The following is a 25,127-nucleotide window of genomic DNA, read 5'->3' as shown; positions in this document are numbered from 1 at the left end:
TTCCATTTAGTCATTCGAAGGTCTCTTTTACTTCTATTAGTTATTATTACTAACAGCAGAAAAGAAATATATTTTCTAACTTATTTGTATTTCGTTTATCCCTACGAAATAACATACGAAATATAACGATCTTAGATGGAGAAGGGATATAATGAAATTTTTTGATTGGTTCTTCCTAAATAAATGATCCATTTTATTTGACTGACAGAGACAACAAACAATTCATAAATAGTTCATTATAACAAATAAAAAATAAATAAAATAAAAAAATAGTTAGAATAAAATAGTGTTCTCATTCGAAATGCTTTGTGATCTTCTACTAATTTTGCGCTTCAATATAATTCCCAAGAGTAAGCGCTATAGCCTGTTTCCAATACTCGACAGCTTGGTCGAACCAAGCCTCCGCAATTTCAAAATTTCCTTATCGAATGGCCCGTTCTCCCCGATCAGAATCGGTGGGTAAATTCCTTCCCTTAGAACCGTATTTGAGAGTTTTCGACCTCATATGGCTCAGCAGTCAAATTCTTTTAGTATCTCATTTTTTTAATCTACCATATATAATTGAATAAGATTTCTAATGGATCTATCCCATTTTTTCTCTCGAGTTAACCGAAAGAGGTTATGAGTTTCAAACTTAAATTTTGCTTAATGATTTAATCAATTTTATCTTTTCTCCCACCTTCATAAAGCGTAAGTATTTCTACTATCATTAGAATTTTCTAAAAGGTAACTATCTCGGTTTCATATATAAATTTGTATAGAATCTTTGAAAGAGACTTTCTTTATAAGAAGGAAAATGCTTACTATCCTTGGGATCTGATGCAACACCGCTGCTCAATACCTTAGGGGTCAACTCTATTACATAAGTGGATTCCAAACTTTTATCTCATATCATGACATAAGTAAGCAGTTGTTATTGTATTGGCCTAAAATCTCACGAGATCAATGCTTCCTTTTCAATTAGGCCCTTTATCCACAAAATAAAGTATCTAGGCATACCAATTTAGTCATATTTCCACTTCTACGAAGTGCATTTCTTTACTACTGCTGATAAAAATAATTGATTTGGACGATACATATGTAGAAAGCCTATTTGTTATAGTATTTATTAACGGATTTGCTCTTTCTTTCCCGTTCTATAGTGGAGATAGTCGCACGTAATGACAGATCATGGCCATATTATTAAAAGCTTGTGGTAAGAATGGGTTATACTCTAGTGCCCGAAAATAATATTCCAGAGCTTTCGTATGTTCTCCGTTCCTTTTGTGGATAAAGCCTATGTTATAAAGTGTATAACTTTGATCATAGGGATCGATTTCTAATCACATAGCTTCATAATAATTCTATAAAGCTTTTGTATAATTTCCTTCGGATTGAGCCAACATCCTTTATGGCCGTCGTTTGATTAAAAAAATCTCCGTTTCAGAATTCTGAGTGTCTTTCTCCTAAGGTTGAGAGCGGTAAAATAAAAAAAGTATAATTATAAAAAAGAAAAAGGTAGAAAATATATAAAAAATATATAAAATTGATTTATAACTTTATAATTGGTAATTATAATTTATTATAATTATATAATTATTTATAATTATAATAATATATATAATAAATATATTATTTATTAATTATAATTTATTATATAATGTAATTAATTAATTTATTATATATTTTATAATTTATTATAACATAATATTTTATAATATAACAACTAAATAAGAAAGGAAATAATAATAAAAAGAATCAAATCCAACCGTCTCGGTAATAGGTGAATGCCTCTTTCTTTCTCCAAGTTGTCGGGATTATTTACAATAAGATATTGGCTACAATTGAAAAGGTCTTATCAATAAAATTTGCATTTATTCCAGATCTAGACATAGGTAGAAATCCATTCTATAATTTTTTTGAATTACCCTTCGTGTTGTGAGAAAATAATCCCCAAATAAAAGGAATTGGATAATACGAAATAACATAAAAACAGACTCATTAAAAAAGAAGACCTTCCACTCAAATTCTTTCTTTTTCTTTTTGATAGGAATCAATAAAAACCAAGAAATATTTGAATCCGATTATATTTCTTTCAAATGTAAGTATAGTAAAATATACTAATAAAAATATAGTAGTAATATAAAGTAGTAGTAAAAGAATGAAAGGAACTATTCCTATTTCATCGAAGTTGAAGAATCAAAGAAATATTCCTTCAGATTAGGATAATTAAGAAGTTTTAATCGAATTATGATCCAAAAAGAGAAGAAAAAGAAGCGAATAATCATTCTATGATGGATGAAAATAGACTAGCCGTCCATTTTGTGTTTTGTATATTGTGCGTATAATGGGTATACGCTGTACAATCAAATATAAAAACCCCATGACGTTTCCTAAATTTGGAATAAGTCTATGGGTCCGAAGTTGGGATAAGGGGTTGAAAGATCTAAAACTGGAAAGTCATTTTAGAATTTTTATGAAAATGCACTAATAATCTAAACTAAATATAATAATGATCTAAAACTATCCATTAAACATAGTCTTAAAAAATAGATTGCTCAATGTATTCGTTCCAATTCAGTTATTTAATCCGGTATAAATATTAGAAAAGGTCGGGAGTATTGTCTTCGTACACATAAATCTTTATTTATTATTTTTCACAAAAAACATTATTTTTCCCCATGCGTCGAAGGAAGGTTTTATCTTTAATTTAATAAAAGTTTTTCTATTAAGAAAAAAATAGTGTACATACATATCCAAAAATAGAATATGAATAACTCACTATTCACTTGGTTTCTGAACCATAATCATTATGTAGGAGAGATGGCCAAGTAGTTGAAGGTGTAGCATTGGAACTGTTATGTAGGCTTTTGTTTACCGGGGGTTCGAATCCCTCTCTTTCTGTACCCTTTACCTAATTAACCAATGTTACTGATCACAATGTAGCAAATAACAATGGATACCATTATTCCAACAGTTAGCCCTCTCTTTCCTCTCTTTGATATAGATTCTCTATTCCTAATACTAATTTCTACGGTATGGAAAATATTGTAATGTAAAGAAGGGACAAAGAATGAAAATCACCATACTAATCTATGATACATGAATGGGAGAAAAATCCCGGATCAAAACCCCTGTTCTTATATTGTAGGGGGGTATCCGAGCCCCTGTTCTTATATTTTAGTTCGGTTTCAGTCTGATGAGAATAATATTCTACAACTAGCAATTCATCTATTTTCAAACCGACCCATTTAGTATCTATTATTTGATTGATTAATCCTTTATATTGAAATGGGTGAAGCGTTAAATGTTTTGGCAATTCTTCAAGGGAGGCTAAATCAAGATAATTTTGAACCAGAGCCCTAGATTTTTGTTCATCCCTTACTCTAATGATATCTCGGGGTTTGCAGTGATAACTTGGTATATTTACTATACGACCATTAACTAAAATATGTCTATGGTTAACCAATTGGCGGGCTTGGGGAATAGTAGAAGCCATACCCAATCAAAAAAGTATGTTATCCAAACGCATTTCAAGTAATTGTAGTAAAACCTGACCCATTGACCCTTTGGCTTTTCCAGTGATACGAACGTATTTAAGTAATTATTGTTCTGTAAGACCATAATGAAAGCGCAATGTTTGTTTTTCTTCTAAACGAATACAATATTGGGATTTTTTACTGGGGCGCAATTGGTTTCTAAGATCGCTTCTGGCTCGAGGTTTTTGACTAGTTAGTCCCGGTAAAGCCCCCAGACGACGTATTTTTTTTAAACAAGGTCCTCTATAACGTGACATAAAGACTCCTTATTTTATTGAAATTTCATAAACCTAAATGAAATTAAAACTAAACTAAATGATAAATGAAGTGAAATTTACTGAAGTCTTGGAGTACAAAGAATAATTAGATGAATTGTATCAATATCCAAGAATAATTAGATGAATTGTATCAATATCCGGACTGTATTGTATTGTATATATAATATATATATATATAAATATTATTTATTATTGTGTATCATTTTTATGCAATACAATAATAAATTTTATAATATATTTTATAAAAAAATATAAATAAGCAATATATCAATAAATAATAAAAGTTCTTTTCTTCATTGATTTGTTTCACAGAGATCGAACTTTTAGTTTCTTTTTTTTTATTATTATTATAAATGGGAGTTTCTATGAGATAATAAAGAGATAATAGATCGGTGACCCTTGGTAAGGTAAAAGGGTAAGAAGCCTTTTCATTATTCTTATTATCTCAACATTCTTATTATCAGTTTTGTAAAAAAAAAAAAAAAATCAAACAGATGGAGAAAAGCCAGCTATCAGAATCGAACCGATGACCATCGCAAATGTTATGCTCTAACCTCTGAGCTAAGTGGGCTCGCATAAATTCATATGACTGGAGAGAAGAATCTAGAATAGAAATTCAAAGAAATATTGGATATTTGAATATTATAAAAAAATAGCAATTAACATAACAATTAATATAGCTATATAATTTCGATTTTTTTACCAACTATATGTTTATCAATAATCAATATCTTGATTAGATAGTAAGATTTTTTTTTTTCGTGAATTAAAAAAAGACTTTGTAATTATTTTTTACTATTATAATATTAATGTTTATAATATAAAAAAGATTAAAAAGATTATAATTATTATAATAAAGAATTAATATTATAAAATATTATAATAAAAAATTTCCTTTTTAGTCCTTTTTTTTTTTAATGTTATTTATGTTATTGTTATAGAAGGTCTGCCCTAAGAAAAAGGGAAGAAGAAGAAAAAAATGAAAACGAAAAATACAATCCAATCTATATAAACGCAATCTAGATCATAATGAAACATTCCAATGTTTTCATTCGGAAAGGTGAAAGCTAAAATGAAAAAAAAAGAATCGACCGTTCAAGTATTCAAAATTACACGCAAAAAATGATAGAAATAGGGGCATAGCATGTTAGCTTATACATCTACCACATATATATTTATGTATAATATTATTATGTATAATAAATATACATAATATATATGTGGCATATATCCATATATATTGTATATTGAATTTAAGTTCGTATTGAATATAATTTCGAATACAAAATTGATAGAATCTTTTTTGATTGGACCAAATATGAGTATCCGATAGAGATGAAAGAAGATAGACAATAAATCCAAATTGGGAGAAAATGCCTTTCAATATGGAACTGCTATCTAATATAAATAAATGATAAAGAAGAGTAGCATCAAGACCTTAATAAAAAAAAGGGGGGGGGGGAGATATGGCGAAATTGGTAGACGCTACAGATTTAATTGGATTGAGCCTTGGTATGGAAACCTACCAAGTGATAACTTTCAAATTCAAAGAAACCCTAGAATTATAAATGGGCAATCCTGAGCCAAATCCTATTTTATGAAAAGAAACAAGGATTCAGAAAGTGATAATAAAAAAGGATAGGTACAGAGACTCATTGGAAGCTATTCTAACAAATGGAGTTGGCTGCGATACATTAGTAAATGAATCCTTCTATCGAAACTCCAAAAAGGATGAAGAATAACCCTATATATATGTATATGTATTGAAATACTATTATACATGTATACGTACTGAAATACTATCTCCAAGCCAAATGATTAATGATGACCAAAATATTTTTTATTTATTTATATGTTTATATGAAAAATGAAAGAATTGCTGTGAATCAATTCCAAGTAAAAAAAAAATGGAATATTCATTAATCAAATTATTTACTCCATCATAATATGATGGATCTTTTAAAAAATTGATTAATTAGACGAGAATAAAGAGAGAGTACCATTCTACATGTCAATATCAACAACAATGAAATTTATAGTAAGAGGAAAATTTATCGAATTTAGATATCATGAGGGTTCAAGTCTCTCTATCCCCTAAAAGGCCGATTTGATTCCCTAATTTTTATCCTATACTCTCATTTCGTTAGCGGTTCAAAATTCGTTATGTTTCTCATTCATAAATTTTTTTCTTTTCACAATCCTTGTGATATATATGATACACGTACAAATGAACATCATTGAACAAGTAACCCTGATTGTAAATTGGAATGATCATATTACCACTCGTACTGTACTGAAACTTACAAAGTCTTCTTTTCTTTTTTTTTCTTTTTTTTTTTTTTAAGATCTAAGAAATTCCACCAAGGCCTGGATAAGACTTTGTACTCCCCTTTCCATCTTTTCAATTGACATAGACCCAAGTAATCTATTAAAATGAGGATGATGCATCGTGAATGGTTAGGATAGCTCATCTAGTAGAGCAGAGGATTGAAAATCCTCGTGTCACCAGTTCAAATCTTGTTCCTAGCACATGGATTGTTTGTATGAGTATTGATTCTACAAATTGGTTGACATACTTATTCATTAATTAATAGTATAGATCATGATACATGTTTATCCATCTAAGCGGCTGGAGAGATGAGTAAAGCGTATCTAAAGAAACAAAAAGATTTTGTTTCCTCGTCGTTTTATCTATTCATTCATATTGTGTCTCCTCTCATTCCCAAAAAGTGGTACTACTTCTTCTATATTGCAAGGGGAGTTGAAGGGTACGAATAGCCAAGATTCGTTTCAGATATAATACAAATAGAATCTGATCCCTTGCATTCATTTGTTTAGATTTTCTTTTCATATTCTATTTCCCCATTTCCCCCTATGTTGTTACTTCCTGGGTTGTTACTTTTTGGAACCAATCTAAATGATGTGCGTGGTACATAGTTCTGCATCATTAACTATTTCATCCTATTAAATCAGCTCAGCTCATGTGGAAAAAGTATCTTTCAAAATTTGAAAATCGTACTGAATCCCTCTAATTTAATTGTTTATTTATTATTTTTTTATTAGAATTTCTTTATTTTTAGCCTATCCTTTTTTTTTAAATTATACATAATATATGAAATGAATGAAACTTTAGCTCTTTGATCTATAAAAACACAAAAAAAAAAACGAACTAATATTCTTTGAATATCTGCAGTTGCAGAAGTGAAGATGAGTTTCTGATTATTCGATGAGCAAGTTGTAGTTCATAAAAATCATGGGCAATATAATCCTTACGTAAAGGCCATCCTATCCAACTTTTCGACATTAAGATACGTTGTGGATGTGGATGATTATTATAAGAGGTTCCCAACATATCATATGATTCCCTTTCTTGAAAATCAACACTTTTCCAAACCCAGAAAACAAACGGAATTCTAGGATTCCTCCTTGGGGCAAATACTTTTATGCATCCTTCTTACGTTGATCTATACCATACTTTATTCGCGTAAGATGATACACACTGGCCAACAGTCCACCTGGTGCTACATCATAGGCACATTGGGAGCGTAGATAATTGTAACCATATACATATAAAATGACATCAATGGAATGCCAATCCTTGGGCTTTATTTGTAAGTCTCTATTCCTTGGTAATCGAAGCCCAAAAATCTATGAACTAGCCCATGTTTGACTAACCAAGCAGATAAATGACCCTGCAAGTTTTTTATCTCTCCCGTATTTTTATTTGTATTGTATAAGTAGTTTATTTGTATAAGCATTATAAATATTTGACATTTACGATTACGATGACATTTATAAAGATTGGCTTGCTGTTTCGTATTCTGTATCTATACAAAAAAAAAATAAGCTCCTGCCTAATTCACTAATTCATGGGAAGATATTGAACTTTTGTATTTGAAAAGTGTTTTTGGGGGGATCTCTGAAGTAGATGGTGGTTGATAGAGTAATCCTTGATTATAATTTCCCGTATGAGTACTGCGTCCAACACGAAACTTGTGGTTGTAGTAAAACTCCGATTCACCTATTGAGATCTAATTCAATCTTCATAGATTTCTCGAGATATTTCTTCCGAAGTTTTGTTATAGCATCTATAACGGCCTATGGTTTAGGTGGACAACTGGGCAAATAGACATCTACGGGAATCAACTTATCGACCCCCCGAACAGTACTTTAAGAATCAGTACTGAACATCCCCCTTGTTATTGTACATGCTCCCATAGTAATAACATATATCGGTTCAGACATTTGTTCATATAATCTCACTAAGGAAGGGGCCATTTTCATTGTTACTATACCCATTATTAAAATTAGGTTAGCTTGTCTAGGACTAGATCTTGGCACTAGCCCATAACAATCAAAGTTGAATCGCGATCCTATTAATGAAGCAAATTCAATAAAGCAACAACTGGTACCATAGAGAAGTGGCCATAAACTGGAGAGTCTTGACCAATTTGAAAGATCACCTGATGTAGTTGAAATAACTAAATTTTGGATTGTTCAATTAAGGAAGGGAAAAACTCAATAATGGAATTCATAACTGTTTCAAATACATTTTTTTATTTATTGTCTGATGAATATTCAAGAGTTAAGACCATTCCAAAGCTCCTTTTTACCATGCATAAATTGAACCAACAATTAGGATAAACATGAAAATTAAAGCTTCTATAAATATGGATGCCCCCAATACATCAAAACTCATTGCCCATGGATAAAGAAAAACCGTTTCAACATCCAAAACAACAAAAACGAAAGCAAACATATAATAACAGAGTCGAAATTGTAACCAAGCATCCCCCATTGGTTCTAATCCTGATTCATAACTCAAAAGTTTTTCGGGTCCTTTGCTGGGGCCTAAAACTCTGGAAATCAAAAATGCCAAAATAGGAATAACACTTGATATTATTATAAATGCCCATAAAATACCATATTCGTAAAGCAAAAACATAAATGTACTCCAATTGATAATGTGGAAAATATACCGGATTAATTGATTTGAATTGGAATTAATTGTCAAGTCATCTATAATTGCTTAGTGCTGTGGTATATGTCTCGTTTCAAGATTATCCATAGCCATTATAAACTATAATTCTAATTCCATTTTATTTCTATTGCCTATAACATTTATTTCGATATAGATAGAATACATATTGTTTATATTGCTCTTATACAAATAAACCTCACTTGGTTTTGCCTCACTTCAGATAATCTGATTAGATTATCTCTAAATCTAACTAAATCTAAAGAATTAAAGAAAAGGACTTCAAAATTTAAATTTTTTTTTTAGTTCTTTCTATATTTCTATTCTATATTATAAATAAAATTCCAAATTAGAATTAATTCTAAATTAGAATATAGAATATTATATAAATTATCAAAAATTATTAATATTTTAATATTCTATAAATAATAATTTTTTTCTTTTTTATATTATAATTATAATTATAGGTGTTAGGTTTATAGGGCTATACGGACTCGAACCGTAGACCTTCTTAGTAAAACAAATCAAACTTATTATTATCAAAATAATTTGAACTGTTTCAAAGACCCAACATGCATTTTTGTGCATTGGACTCTTTCGTTAATCGGTTAGTCTACCATATTTTTTGAACGACAGAAAGATAAAAAGATGGCTCCATGTGCCCTGATTCATTATGTGAATTCCAATCCTGGAGCACTACCAAAGTGTTTCAAAGAAGGTTTATTCTGACATAGGTCTACTTCTGGCCTTGATCAAATTAAGTTAATGGGGTCTCTATCACCCCGTTTGAATCAAATATGAAACTTCATACACCGTAAAGTTCGTAAGATAGAACGAAAAGATAATTTTTTTTTTAGGTCCTTATACTCATTATGCCTAGCATTGAATAAATAGGGTATTCACCTTATCACTATCTCAACTTAATGATGGGTTCTATATTGGCGCCTACATGGGTGCTCGAATCCGAATCGGACCAAAGCTCTAAAAGACATCCATTTTTCAATAAGATCAAATCTTTTGATTCCATGATGGACTCCTCTGAAAAACATTGGCGTGCATGTAAACAAAGTGCTCTACCTAACTAAGCTGTAGCCTTTATGCTTGTGATACATATTTTATCATGTAGATAATTTAGATGCAAATTGGCCCGTGCCCACACAACTGACAATCCTCTTGGGTTCTGATCTGATACGGATGAAAACTGAGTCGATCACTAGGACTCAAGCTAAGAGATTGAGGGAAAAATTTGCTGCCTTTATCCAGGGAGTAACTCATACTCAAGAGGGCTTGTCCATACTCGAAGATCCAAGACTTGTTTTGAGCATACAAGTGGTGGAAGTTGATACGGACACGGGTAGCGATTTTGGTGCATTTATGGAGTCTGGGCAGCATGAAATGGTTCCAATGCTTCATGGATTCAATACATATGTATAAGAGGTCATGGAACCAATTCAAGGAAGCTTCAAAGGCATCCAAAAAGGGGCTGTGCACACAACATGACAATTTGGCCGGTTTTACTGTATTACCCGCTGCTTTACTGTATTTTATTGAGTTGGCTTTTTCTTTTTCCTCCAATCAAGGGCAATGTGTGGTACCTTAGGATCAGCTTATTTGGCATCCTACAAAGCATATGGGAGCTAATTTGGAGCCTATGTTGGTCAAAGATTTGTTAAAGTCAAGTTAGTAAAAGAGATAGTATTTTAGTTTCCTAATTTGATTTCTACTTTTTGTTTTGGGAAATTACCTTTACATTTGGTTTTTATTTATGTATTTTCTGGAAAAATAAGTTTAGAAAAGTTATTATTTTATTATTCTCATTGTAAATTAATTAATTCCTAGTTCAAAATAAAAGAATTAATTAATCAAAACTAGTTTAGGAAAGGAGAGAGAAAATTCGGCCATGCTAGTTTCCTAATCCTATCTGCTGGTTTTCCCTTTTGTTTTTAGGGTTTTATTTTGTTTTCTCTTAGCCTATAAAAGGGATTGTTTCTGAGGAAGAACACACCATTAATAATATTCAGAATTTATTTTGTGAGATTGAAATTCTCTTTGTTCTTTTGAACACCTAAAACACCATTAGTGAATGAGTGTTCTAGTTTAACTTACCAATAGGATATCCGTCACCTATTGTGGCATCTTCATTATGCTAAGATTTATGGTCGCAGATTGGTTAGGGGTCAAGGTGACCATTAGAACTTGAACATAATTAGATCTAGGCTAATATAATACAGGTTTAGGTGCAGGTTGTCCTAGGTTCGTATCATTTGGTATCAGAGCTGAACTTTGTTCAGGTTTGACTTATCTTTATTTGGTTTCTTCATTTTTGTGTTAATCTGCAATTTTAGCATTAGGTTAAGGTTGTTTCTTCATTTTCTTGGAAATTTAGTTTGTTGTTGACTTTTATTTGCGGCTTTAGTCTTCAATATTTGCTTTCATATATTAAAAAAAAGAAAAGAGAAAGGAAAGAAATGTCGAACAAAAAAAAAAAATGGACAATTTGTATTTTGTTTGGGAGGTCATAGGTTTGGTGATTGTTTGGTGTTGGAATTGTAATATTGAAGTTGATTCTTGCTACTGCGGTTGTCTTATGTTCTGTGAGTTAAAAAAAAAAAAAGGAGAAGAAGGAAAAAGCCAAATAAAAAGAAAAATTCGGTTCATTGAATTTGGTGTTGAAATTTGTTGCTGGAAATTTCTTGGAGCTGCTGTTTTGTTGATTATTAATTTAATATTTGGAGTTTCTGGAGAATTATTTTTGTTGCTGGATATTTGAATTTTGGGTGCTCAAATTTATTTGGATTAAAACTAGTTAAAGGAATTGATACAAAACTAGAATTACAAGAACAACAACCAACACTATTCTTTAATTTTGTTCGAATTGATTCTTATTCGAGTTTGAAATTCCTTTTCTAAATTTTTATTCTTGAACCTTTAATTTCTTACCATCTAGTCCAGTTTTTATTGATTCCAAAATTTTCATGTAATTTGCCTCATTTTGCCTAGAAAAGCCAAAATTTAGGTATTTTAAATTCATTCGATATTACTTGATTTTTACTATTGTTTTGTTGATAAGTTTAATTAAAAATATTCGTGATCTAGTTGCTGTTTTGTGGTTATTTTAATTAGAACTTTGAGATAATTCTTTGAGTGGAAAAAGGCAAGAGTGTGTGAGTTTAAAAAAGGGTAAAAGCCGAAACTAGTGTGAAAATATGAGTGTTGAGGCCTTGATTGAGTGAAACACGTGAGGGAGTGATTTTTGGTGATAATTTATTTTATTTTGCATTATTTATACTAACATGGAAGATTCAAGGTTAAGAAAAGGAGATCCACCACCAAGAATGAATGAAGAAGAATCCATCGGATTGCATGGTGATTCCCGAGCTACAGGGAGTAGCGGCCAAACGGACATGAGGGCTGTTTTGGAGTGACTATAGCGGATGAATGCTCAAGTTGACAACATAAATCAAATGATGGATAGAATAGAAACATCTCATGGTGGACCAAAATTGAGGCAAGAGTTCCATGGAGGTAGAGGAGGCTGTGGGCGACCTAGAGAGGAGTTTCAAGAGGAAAATTTTGGAGATGATTTCAAAGAAGGAATGGATGAAACACTTGCTGTCCAAGAGAGGCTAGGCCATGGGAGGCATAGGAGAGAGGAGGTAGATGATAATCTTGGCAACATCAAGGTAAACATACCACCTTTCATGGGAAAACGTGACTTGGAGGCGTACTTGGAATGGGAGGAGTGAATGGAGATGATTTTTGATTGTCACAACTATTCGGAGGCCAAGAAAGTTAAATTGGCAGCAATGGAGTTTGGACATTATGCACTCCAATGGTGGACTAATGAACAAAACACTCAAAGGAGAGTAGGTGACGAATTGATCACTACATGGTAACAAATGAAAGGAGCCACAAGGAAGCGATTTGTACCATCACACTATCATAGGTTGCTGCATCAAAAGCTTCAATATTTATTTCAAGGAAGTAGGTCCATGGAGGATTATTACCAGGAGATGGAGATGCTTGTGATGAGGTTAAGCATGAATCAAGATAGAGAAGCAACCATGGCAAGGTTTCTTGGTGGATTGCCAGATAGCCAATCAACTAGAATTGCCAGATAGCCAATCAACTAGAATTGCAACAATTTGTGGAATTGGAGGAGATGTTGCATGTGGCTATTAAATTAGAGCATCAATTCGAGAGAAGGGGTGTAGGCTCATAGTTTGGAGTTGTTTCCAATAGAAGAAGATCAAATCCAAGTGGCTGGAGAAATAATCCTACCTTTGAAAACAAGCCAAAGCCGAAAGTTGGAGAAGAAAGTTCAAATCGATTGAAGAGAGAGGCTAGAACCGAATCTGTCCAAGCACTAAAGAATGAGGTAAAATCTGATCCTAAACCTTCAGATCAAGAGAAATTATTTGTTTCAAGTGCCAGGGATGAGGACACATTGCTAGCCAATGCCCGAATAAAAGAATCATGGTGTTAAAGGTTAATGGTGAGCTAGAATCGGAAAGTGAAGAAAGTGAGTGTGAGACCAAACAAGGAAAGGAAGAACTTGAAGATGAAGCCGAGACACTCCATGCACCCAATGCTGAATTAAACTTCGTTTCCACGAGAGTACTTGCTGTATACAAGGATGAGGATCAAGTTCAAAGGGAAAACATCTTCCACACCCGATGTGAAATCCAAGGTAAATTTTGTAGTATGATAATTGATAGTGGGAGTTGTACAAATGTAATTAGTAACATTGTGGTTGATAAATTAGGCTTAGCAACAATTAAACGTCCCAAACCTTATAGGTTACAATGGCTTAATGATAGTGGTGAGATGAAAGTGAATAAACAAGCCAAGGTAAAATTTAGCATAGATAAGTATGTGGATGTTGTTTTGTGTGATGTTGCGCCTATGCATGCCGGATATATTCTATTAGGTAGACCATGGCAATTTGATAAAGATGCTATTCATTATGGTCGAGAGAATTGTATTGCTTTTAGATTTAAATGAGCCATTGACTCCCAAGGAAGTGTATAGAGACCAATTACAAATACAACGAAGAAGGGAGGCCAAAAAACTCAAGGACAAAGCTAGTATGGCACCAACAGCTTCAAAACCATCCAAGAAGGTAAGTCCAAGCTTGCTGTCCAAGATAAGCATTATAAAACACAAACTTAGAGGGAAAACCATGAGAAATCTAAAAGTGGAGTGAGAAAAATAGAGAAACCCGAGAGCCATAGTGAGAAACCCAAGGGAAAGGAAAGGTGTGTAGTGGCCGAGAGAGAGAAAGGAAAAGAAAGAAAAGAAAGGAAAAATAAAAATTTTTATTTAAGTTTTAGGGATGTTAACAAAGCTATCTTCAGTAAGAAACCATTGCCGATCATGATTTATAAAGATAATTATTTTAATGATCAAGCTAACTTTGAAGAACTGGAATTGCCAAGTTCAATTCTTTCTCGTTTGCAAGATTTTGGAGATGTCTTTCCGGATGGAACTCCAAATGGATTACCACCTATTAAAGGGATTGAACATTAAATTTACTTTGTTCCAGGGGCTTCCATACCAAATAGACCTACATATAGAACTAATCCCGAAGAAACAAAGGAGCTACAAAGGTAGGTAAGTGAGCTGCTTGATAAAGGGTACATTCATGAGAGTATGAGTCTATGTGTTGTTCCTGTTTTATTAGTGCCTAAAAAAGATGGTTCTTGGAGAATGTGTGTCAATTGTAGGGCTATAAATAATATCACCATCAAATATAGACATCCAATTCCTAGTTTAGATGATATGCTTGATGAATTGCATGGTGCTTGCATGTGTACTTTGATGATATTTTAGTGTATAGTCGAAACTTAAATGAGCATGTAGAACATCTTAGGCAAGTTTTCAATATTCTTAAGAAAGAAAGATTGTTTGCTAACATGAAAAAGTATGACTTTTGCAAAGATGAGCTTGTTTTTCTAGGATTTATAGTAAATGCGGCAGGAATCAAAGTTGATCAATCTAAAGTTCAAGCAATCAAGGAGTGGCCGACACCAACATCTATCATGCAAATGAGGAGCTTTCATGGTTTGGCAAGTTTCTATCGAAGATTTGTCAAGGACTTTGGCACCATCGCACCACCTTTGAATGAAGTTGTAAAGAAGAATGTTGGCTTTAAATGGGGGGAAGTACAAGAAAAATCTTTTAATTTGTTGAAAGAAAAATTATGTAATGCACCTTAACTAGTTTTGCCAAATTTTTGCCGACTCCTTCTTATCCTTGGGTAGATTTGTCTATGGATTTTATTCTTAGTTTTCCTAGGTCAAGGACAGTAAGGATTCAATTTTTTTTGTTATAGATAGATTTTCTAAGATCGCACATTTTATTGCATGTAATAAAACTGATGATGCATATAATGTTGCTAATTTATTTTTCAAAAAAATTGTGAGATTGCATGGAATGCCTAGGACTATTGTTTTGGATAGGGATGCTAAGTTATTAAGTTATTTTTGGAAAACTTTGTGGGCTAATTTAGGTACTAAGCTTTTATTTTCAACTACTTGTCATCCACAAACTGATGGACAAACCAAAATAGTGAATAGAACTTTGTCTACATTGTTGAGAGCATTAATTACTAGAAATTTAGGAACTTGGGAGGAATGTTTACTACATGTTGAATTTTCTTATAATAGATCTTTGCATTCAGCAACTAAATTTACTCTTTGAAATTTTGTATGGGTTTAATCCTTTGACTCCATTAGATTTAACACCTTTATCTTTAAGTGAACGTGCTAACCTAGATGGAAAACAAAAAGCTGATTTTGTGAAGCAAATTCATGAAAAGACTAAGGCAAATATTGAGAGGAGGACCGAGCAATATGCAAGGAACGCTAATCAAGGCCGAAAACAAGTTTTCTTTGAACTGGAGATTTGGATTTGGTTGCACCTAAGAAAGGAGAGGTTTCTCGAGCAAATGAAGTCCAAGCTTATGCGGCGTGGAGATAGACCTTTTCAAGTTTTGGAGCGGATAAATGACAATGCTTACAAACTTGATTTGCCGGGTGAGTATAATGTTAGTGCTACATTTAATGTTGCTGATTTTTCTTCTTTTTTCTGTATGTTATGATTTATATTTGAGGGCAAATCCTTTTCAAGAGGAGGGGAATGATGCGAATCTGCCCGTGCCCGCACAACTGACAACCCTCTAGGGTGCTGACTCGATAAGGATGAAGACCAAGCTGATCACTAGGCCTTAAGCTATGAGTTTAGGGACAACCTTGCTGCCTTTATCCAGGGATTAATTCATACTCAAAGGTGCTTGTTCATACCCGAAGATCCAAGACCTGTTTTGAGCATACAAGTGGTGGAAGCCGATATGGACTTGGGTAGCAGTTTTAGTGCATTTATGGAGTCCGGGCAGCATGAAATGGTTCCAATGCTTCATGTATTCCATAAATATGTCTAAGAGGTCATGGAATCAAGTCAAGGCAGCTTCAAAGGCATCCAAAAAGGGGCTGTGTGCACAACATGACAATTTGGCCGGTTTTGCTGTATTACCCACTGACTTTACTGTATTTTGTTGAGTTGGATTTTTCTATTTCCTCCAAGCAAAGGCAACATGTGGGACTTTATGATCAGCTTATTTGGCATACTACAAAGCATATGGAAGTTGATTTGGAGCTTAAATTGGTCAAAGGTTGGTCAAAGTCAACTTAGTCAAAAAGATAGTATTTTAGTTTTCTAATTTTATTTCTACTTTTTGTTTTAGGAAATTACCTTTACTTTTGGTTTTTATTTATTTATTTGCTGGATAAATAAGTTTAAGAAATTTTTTATTTTATTATTCTAATTGTAAATTAATTAATTCCTAATTCAAAAGAAAGGACTTAATTAATCAAAATTAGTTTAGGAAAGGAGAGAGAAAATTTGGCCATGCTAGTTTCCTAATCCTATTGGCTGGTTTTCCCTTTTATTTTTAGGGTTTTATTTTGTTTTCTCTCTGCCTGTAAAGGGCTTGTTTTTAGGAAGAACACACCATTAATAATATTCAGAATTTATTTTGTGAAATTGAATTTCTCTTTGTTCTTTTGAACACCTAAAACGCCATTAGTGAATGACTGCTTTAGTTTGACTTATCAATAGGATATCCATCACCTATTGTGGCATCTTCATTATACCAAGGTTTCTAATCATAGGTTGGTTAGGGGTCAAGGTGACCATTAGAACTTGAACATAATTAGATCCGGACTAATATAATATGGGTTTAGTCTAGGTCGTCCTAGGTTCGTATCAAATTTCTTATCAAGATGAATATTACATGATCCAACATCATACCTCTTTGATTCATTTGATTGGTATTACTTATAAACAATATTCCTTTGATAATCTATCAATGTGATAGGTCACACTTGTTTCTCTTTATGATGATAAATGACCTACTTAACTCAGTGGTTAGAGTATTGCTTTCATACGGCGGGAGTCATTGGTTCAAATCCAATTGTAGGTAGAACTTATTCGATACCAACGTGAATAGTCTCTAATACATTTTTCTGCTCATGCTCTTTTATTGATTTTGTATCTTTTTCATCCTAATCTATTTATCCATTTAGTTTTGAATTAAATATTTTTTTGTTTCACTAGAAGTCGATTATACTTGATCATATTTTATTTTTATTCATTTTCAACCGGTAGAAGCAAACAAAATAAGGTGCATACATAGAACTTCTAATAGCCTCTACTCGTGTCCTAGCTCATCTAAGAGCGAGATTTGCTTCAATTGTTTTTCTCTTGCCTTTAACTTTACTCAAGTTAGCTACTACTATTTCAAAAGTTTGTTGAGCTTCCTATGGATCCATGTCACTACCCTTCTCCGTGTCATTTACTAAAACAGTGATCTCATTATTGCCTATCCTAGTAAAACTACCCATCAGAGCCATCGTTAACTGATACGAACCTAGGACGACCTGCTCCTAAACCCGTATTATATTAGCCTGGATCTCAATTAAGTTCAAGTTCTAATGGAATAGACGTCAACCCCTAACCAACCTATGGTTAGAAACCTTGGTATAATGTAGACGCCACAATAGGGGATGGAAAACCTATTGATAAGTCAAGCTAAAACAACCAATTCTGTAATGGTGTTTTAGGTGTTCTCAAAGAACAAAGAGATAATTAATCTCACAAGTATTTTCTTAATCAAATCAAACTTAATTCTTATTGATAATGAAGCCTTTAAATAGGCTTTGAAAAGGCAACTTGAAAACCCTAGAACATAAAGAAAACCGGCCACCACACATAAAGAAACCTAGTTGGCCGAAACTATACTTCCTTTCCTAATCTAAGTTTGATTAATTAATTCTTTTATATTAAATTAGGAATTAATTAATTTACGATGGAAAGAATAAAATAAAAACCTTCCTAAAGTTATTTGTCCAGAAAATAAATAAATAAAAGCCAAAAAGTAATGGTAGTTTCCTAAAACAAAAGGTAAAAACAAATTAGGAAACTAAAAATGCTAGCCTTTTGATCAAGGTTACTTTGATCAATCTTTGACCTCTTTGAGCTCCAAATCAGCTTCTAGATGCTTTTTAGGTTGAAAACTAAGCTGAATATGAAGTCCCACACGTTGCATATACTTGGAAAAATAAGAAAGGCTAATACAGTAAAATATAGTAAAGCCGGCAAGCAATACAGCAAATTCGGCCAAATTGTTGATCCTGTCCGTACAAGCCCTTTTTGATTGCATTTGAGGCTGCTTTAACTTGATTCCATGACCTCTTAGGCATATGTATTGGACCCATAAAGCATTGGAACCATTTTATGCTTCCTGGACACCAAAAATGTACCAAAACCGTCACCCGGGTCCGTACCAGTCTCCAGTGCTTGTATCAACAAAACAGGTCTTGGTTCTTTGGTCATGATCATTCCTTCTTGATTATGATTTATCCTTTGAATAAACACAGCGAGGTTATCCTTGAACTTCTTGGCTTGTGCTCTAGTGATTGGTCCCACCTTCATCCGTAACGAATCGGCACCCCAGCGGGTTATCGGTTGAGCGGGCTCGGGCGGAATCACATCATTCCCCTCCTCTTGAAAAGGATTTATCCTCAAATCAAGATCATCACCTGCAGCAAAAGGAGTTAAATCAGCAATAATAAATGCAGCACTAACACTATACTCACCTATTAAATTAAGTTTGTAGGTATTCTCGTGAATACGGGTTCGGGCGGATTCGCATCATTAACCATTGGTAATTAAGGTGTATTCTCATAATACTGATATCTATAGCTGTGGCAATAGGTGCGTGGTTTGGTAATAGGCCGATTTGTCCACTATTAGTAGATAAAATATTTCTTTCACTTCTGAATCCTAAACAATTCGTTTCGGGGTCAGTACACAAAGATTTAAGGTCATTTCTTCAATTTGCTCTCCGTTTATAAGTTCATAGCCTTCCAGTATCTTTATTGATTTTACCTTCCAAATGAAAAGCTTGTTCAAGGAGACCATCTAATTCACCAAAAATGATCAATTTAAATCCTCTAATTGTTTCTGCTAAACCAACATATTTCCCTTGTGAATCGGTAAATACTTCTGCTACGAAGAAGGGTTGTGATAGGAAACGCTTAATTTTTGGTGCTCTTACTATGGTTAAGCGATCTTCTTTGGATAATTCATCCAACCCAAGGATAGCTATTGATACGAACCTAGGACGACCTACTCCAAAACCCGTATTATATTAGCCCAGATCTTAATTAAGTTCAAGTTCTAATGGAATTGACCTCAACCCCTAACCAACCTGTGGTTAGAAACCTTGGTATAATATAGATGCCACAATAGGGGATGGAAAACCTATTGATAAGTCAAGCTAAAACAACCAATTCTCTAATGGTGTTTTAGGTGTTCTCAAAGAACAAAGAGATAGTTAATCTCACAAGTATTTTCTTAATCAAATCAAAGTTTTTTTCTTATTGACAACTAAGCCTTTAAATAGGCTACAAAGCCACGAAATAAAACGCTAGAACATAAATAAAACCAGCCACCACACATAAAGAAACCTGGTTGGCCCAAACTCTACTTCCTTTCCTAATCTAAGTTTGATTAATTAATTCCTTTATATTAAATTAGGAATTAATTAATTTACAATGGAAAGAATAAAATAAAAACCTTCCTAAAGTTATTTGTCCAGAAAATAAATAAATAAAAGCCAAAACGTAATGGTAGTTTCCTAAAACAAAAAGTAAAAACAAATTAGGAAACTAAAAATGCTAGCCTTTTGATCAAGTTGACTTCGATCAATCTTTGACCTCTTTGAGCTCCAAATAAGCTTCTAGATGCTTTCTAGGATGCCAAATAAGCTGAATATGAAGTCCCACACGTTGCCCATGCTTGGAAAAATAAGAAAAGGTTAATACAGTAAAATACAGTAAAGCCAGCAAGCAATACAGTAAATTCGGCCAAATTGTTGATGCTGTCCGTACAAGCCCTTTTTGATTGCATTTGAGGCTGCTTTAACTTGATTTCATGACCTTTTAGGCATATTTATTGAACCCATAAATCATTGGAACCATTTCATGCTTCCCGGACTCCAAAAATGTACCAAAACCGTCACCCGGGTCCGTACCAGTCTCCAGCGCTTGTATCAGCAAAACAGGTCTGGGTTCCTTGGTCATGATCATTCCTTCTTGATTATGATTTATCCTTTTAATAAGCACAGTAAGGTTATCCTTGAACTTCTTGGCTTGTGCTCTAGTGATTGGTCCCACCTTCATCCGTAACGGATTAGCACCCCAGCGGGTTATCGGTTGAGCGGGCTCGGGCGGAATCACATCATTCCCCTCCTCTTGAAAAGGATTTGTCCTCAAATCAATATCATCACCTGCAGCAAAAGGAGTTAAATCAGCAATAATAAATGCAGCACTAACACTATACTCACCTATTAAATTAAGTTTGTAGGTATTCTCGTGAATCCGCTTCAAAACTTGAAAAAGTCCATCCATATGCGGCATGAGCTTTGACTTTCTTTGTTTAGAAAACCTTTCCTTTCGTAAGTGCAACCAAACCAATTCTCCTGGGTCAAACACTATTACAACAAAATCTAGAAATATATGCTCATTATGGTAAAAATTACACTTTTTAAAGTTAGCAAACAATATTTCCCAAATTTTCAAATTGCCACTAAGTAAATCTCTCAACAATGCAGATAAAGTTCTATGCAATAAAGACATCTTTAAATAAATATCTTTAAAATTCATGGTCAGCAATGATTTCTCATTCATAATTACTTTATTAACATCACCAAAGCTAAGATAAAAATTTATATTTTTCCTTTCTTTTTCTTTCACACTCACTGATTCAATGGGCTTTACATCACTGTCGGTTTTTGCACCAAATTTCTCACATTCGGGTTTAATATAATTTTTCCACACAACCTGACTATTAGAAGACTTACCTTGGACAGCAACCTCACCTTTTCCCTCTTTATTGGATGGTAGTCCACTTGGAATTTCATTTGGGAAGATATCTCCAAATTCCTTCAAAAGAGAAATCATTGAACTTGGCAATTCAAGTTCTTCAAAGTTAGTTTGATCATTAAAATAATTTTCTTTATAAATCATGACCAACAAAGGTTTCTTACACTCAATAACCTTATTAATATCCCCTAAACTCAAATAAAAGTTGCTACTTGACCTTTCTTTTCTTTCTTTTTCTTTTTCTCTCTCGGATTGACGGAAACCTATGGATTTCCCTTCCTTCTCCAAGCTCTCGGGTTTGCCACTTTGTTTTCCCTCTCTTTCGGTTTTTCCTTGATCTTTCCACTCAATATGAGTCTTAGAAACCTTACCTTGATCAGCAACCTCATTCTTACCTTCTTGAAAGGATGGTGAAGCTGATACGAACCTAGGACGACCTGCTCCTAAACCCATATTATATTAGTCCGAATCTTAATTAAGTTCAAGTTCTAATGGAATGGACCTCAACCCCTAACCAACCTGTGGTTAGAAACCTTGGTATAATGTAGACACCACAATAGGGGATGGAAAACCTATTCATAAGTGAAGCTAAAACAACCAATTCTCTAATGGTGTTTTAGGTGTTCTCAAAGAACAAAGAGATAATTAATCTCACAAGTATTTTCTTAATCAAATCAAAGTTGTATTCTCATTGAAAAATAAGCCTTTAAATAGGCTACAAAGCCACGAAATAAAACCCTAAAAATAAAGAAAAACCAGCCACCACAAATAAAGAAACCTAGTTGGCTGAAACTATACTTCCTTTCCTAATCTAAGTTTGATTAATTAATTCCTTTATATTAAATTAGGAATTAATTAATTTACAATGGAAAGAATAAAATAAAAACATTCCTAAAGTTATTTTTCCAGAAAATAAATAAATAAAAGCCAAAAAGTAATGGTAGTTTCCTAAAACAAAAAGTAAAAGCAAATTAGGAAAATAAAAATGTTAGCCTTTTTTATCAAGTTGACTTTGATCAATCTTTGACCTCTTTGAGCTTCAAATCAGCTTCTAGATTCTTTTTAGGATGCCAAATAAGATGAATATGAAGTCCCACACGTTGCCCATGCTTGGAAAAATAAGAAAAGGCTAATACAGTAAAATACAGTAAAGCCAGCAAGCAATACAGCAAATTCGGCCAAATTGTTGATGCTGTCCGTACAAGCCCTTTTTTATTGCATTTGAGGCTGCTTTAACTTGATTCCATGACCTCTTAGGAATATGTATTGAACCCATAAAGCATTGGAACCATTTCATGCTTCCCGGACTCCAAAAATGTACCAAAACCGTCACCCGGGTTCGTATCGGCTTCCACCACTTGGATGCTTCGAATAGGCTTTGTATCTTCAAGTATCGACAAGCTCTGTTGAGATTGATTACCCTCTATATAAATACTCCCAGGTTGCCCTTAAATCTCTTAATTTGAGCTCTTGTGATTGGCTTAGTCTTCATCCATGTCGAGTCAGCACCCCAGCGGGTTATCGGTGGAGTGGGCTCGGGCGTAATCACATCATTCCCCTCCTCTTGAAAAGGATTTGTCCTCAAATCAAGATCATCACCTGCAGAAAAAGGAGTTAAATCAGCAACATTAAATGCAGCACTCATGTTATACTCACCCGGTAAATCAAGCTTGTAGGCATTCCTGTTATTCGGCTCCAAAACTTGAAAATGTCCATCCATAGGCGGCATGAGCTTTGACTTTCTTTGTTTAGGAAACCTTTCCTTTCGTAAGTGCAACCAAACCAATTCTCCTGGGTCAAACACTATTACAACAAAATCTAGAAATACATGCTCATTATGGTAAAAATTACACTTTTTAAAGTTAGCAAACAATATTTCCCAAATTTTCAAATTGCCACTAAGTAAAGCTCTCAACAATGCAGATAAAGTTCTATGCAATAAAGACATCTTTAAATAAGTATCTTTAAAATTCATGGTCAGTAATGATTTCTTATTCATAATTACTTTATTAACATCACCAAAGCTAAGATAAAAATTTATATTCTTCCTTTCTTGTCTTCCTTTTCCTTTCTCACTCAATGCCATCTCACCTTCCTCACTCTTGGCTTTTGCACCAAAATTTTCACTCTTGGTTTTATTAAAATCTTTCCACACAACCTAAGTATTAGAAGACTTACCTTGGATAGCAAGCTTACCTTTTCCCTCTTGATTGGATGGTAGTCCACTTGGAATTTCATTTGGGAAGACATCTCCAAATTCTTTCAAAAGAGAAATCACCGAACTTGGCAATTCAAGTTCTTCAAAGTTAGTTTGATCATTAAAATAATTTTCTTTATAAATCATGACCAGCAAAGGTTTCTTACACTCAATAACCTTATTAATATCCCCTAAACTCAAATAAAAGTTGCTACTTGATCTTTCTTTTCTCTCTTTTTCTTTTTCCCCCTTGGATTGGTGCAAACCTTCGAATTTTCCTTCCTTCTCCAAGCTCTCGGGTTTGCCACTCTCTTTCCCCTCTCTTTTGATTTTTCCTTGATCTTTCTACTCAATATGAGTCTTAGAAACCTTACCTTGATCAACAACCTCATTCTTATCTTCTTGAAAGGATGGTGAAGCCGTTGGTGCCATACTTGGTTTTTCCTTAAGCTTTTTGGTTTCTCTCCTTTGTTGCACTTGTAATTGGTCTTTGTAAACCTGTGTAGGAGATAATGGTTCTAACTTGACCTTCTTCCCTTTAAACCTGAAAACAATACTATTTTCTCGACCAAAATGAGTAGCATCTTTTTCAAATTGCCATGGCCTACCTAATAGTATATGTCCAGCAATCATGGGTACAATATCACATAAAACTACATCCTCATATCTACCTATATTAAATTTTACTTTGGCTTGTTTATTCACTTTTATTTCACCACCATCATTAAGCCATTGTAATCTATAAGGTTCTGGATGTTTAATAGTTATTAAGCCTAATTTATCAACTACAATGTTACTAATTACATTTGTACAACTTCCACTATCAATAATCATACTACAAATCTTACCTTGAATTTCACATCGGGTGTGGAAGATGTTCTTTGTTTGAATTGCATCCTAGTCTTTGTATGCAGCAAGTACTCTCCTAGAAAGCAAGTTTAATTCAGCATTGGATGCTTGCAAGGTTTCTGGTTCACCCTCCAAGTCCTCCTCCTCTTGCTTGGCTTCATCCTCACTTTCTTCACTTTCCGATTCTAGCTCGTCATTGCCCTTTAACACCATGATTCTTCTATTCGGGCATTGGCTATCAATGTGTCCTCCTCCCTGGCACTTAAAACACACAACATCATGAGTTCTAGAAGGTTTAGGATCTAATTTTACCTCATTCTTTGGTGCTTGGACAGATTTGGTTCTAGTCTCTTTCCTTGGCCAGTTTGAACTTTCTTCTTTGACTTTCGGCTTTAGCTTGCTTTCATAGATGGGATTGTTCCTCCAGCCATTTGAATTGGACCTTCAATTGTTGGAAACACCTCCAAACCATGATCTTACACCCCTCCTCTTGAATTGGTGCTCAAGCTTAATGGCAACATGCAACATCTCCTCAAACTCCAAGTATTGTTACAAATCTAGTTGGTTGGCTATCTCACGATTCAAACCACCAAGAAATCTTGCCATGGTTGCTTCTCTATCCTCATTCATGTTTAACCTCATCATGAGCATCTCCATCTCTTTGTAATAATCCTCCACGGACCTAGTTCCTTGAGATAAAGATTGAAGTCTTTGATGCAGCAACCTATGATAGTGTGATGGTACGAATCGCTTCCTCATGGCTCCTTTCATTTGTCGCCATGTAGTAATCAAGTCATCACCAACTCTCCTTCGGGTGTTTTTCTCATTGGTGCACCATTGGAGTGCATAATGTCCAAACTC

The 25,127-nt window shown here is 33.6% G+C and overlaps 1 pseudogene; it reads right to left on the bottom strand.

The window, feature by feature from the left end:
* Window positions 1–3,067: 3,067 nt before the first annotated feature.
* LOC125419358 (small ribosomal subunit protein uS4c-like) lies at window positions 3,068–4,373 on the bottom strand (annotated as a pseudogene).
* Window positions 4,374–25,127: the final 20,754 nt, after the last annotated feature.

Source organism: Ziziphus jujuba, chromosome 6 (assembly GCF_031755915.1).
Source record: "Ziziphus jujuba cultivar Dongzao chromosome 6, ASM3175591v1".
NCBI classification, from domain to species: domain Eukaryota; kingdom Viridiplantae; phylum Streptophyta; class Magnoliopsida; order Rosales; family Rhamnaceae; genus Ziziphus; species Ziziphus jujuba.
Note: the sequence above shows the minus strand (reverse complement) of the source record. Positions and strands in the feature narration are given on the sequence as shown.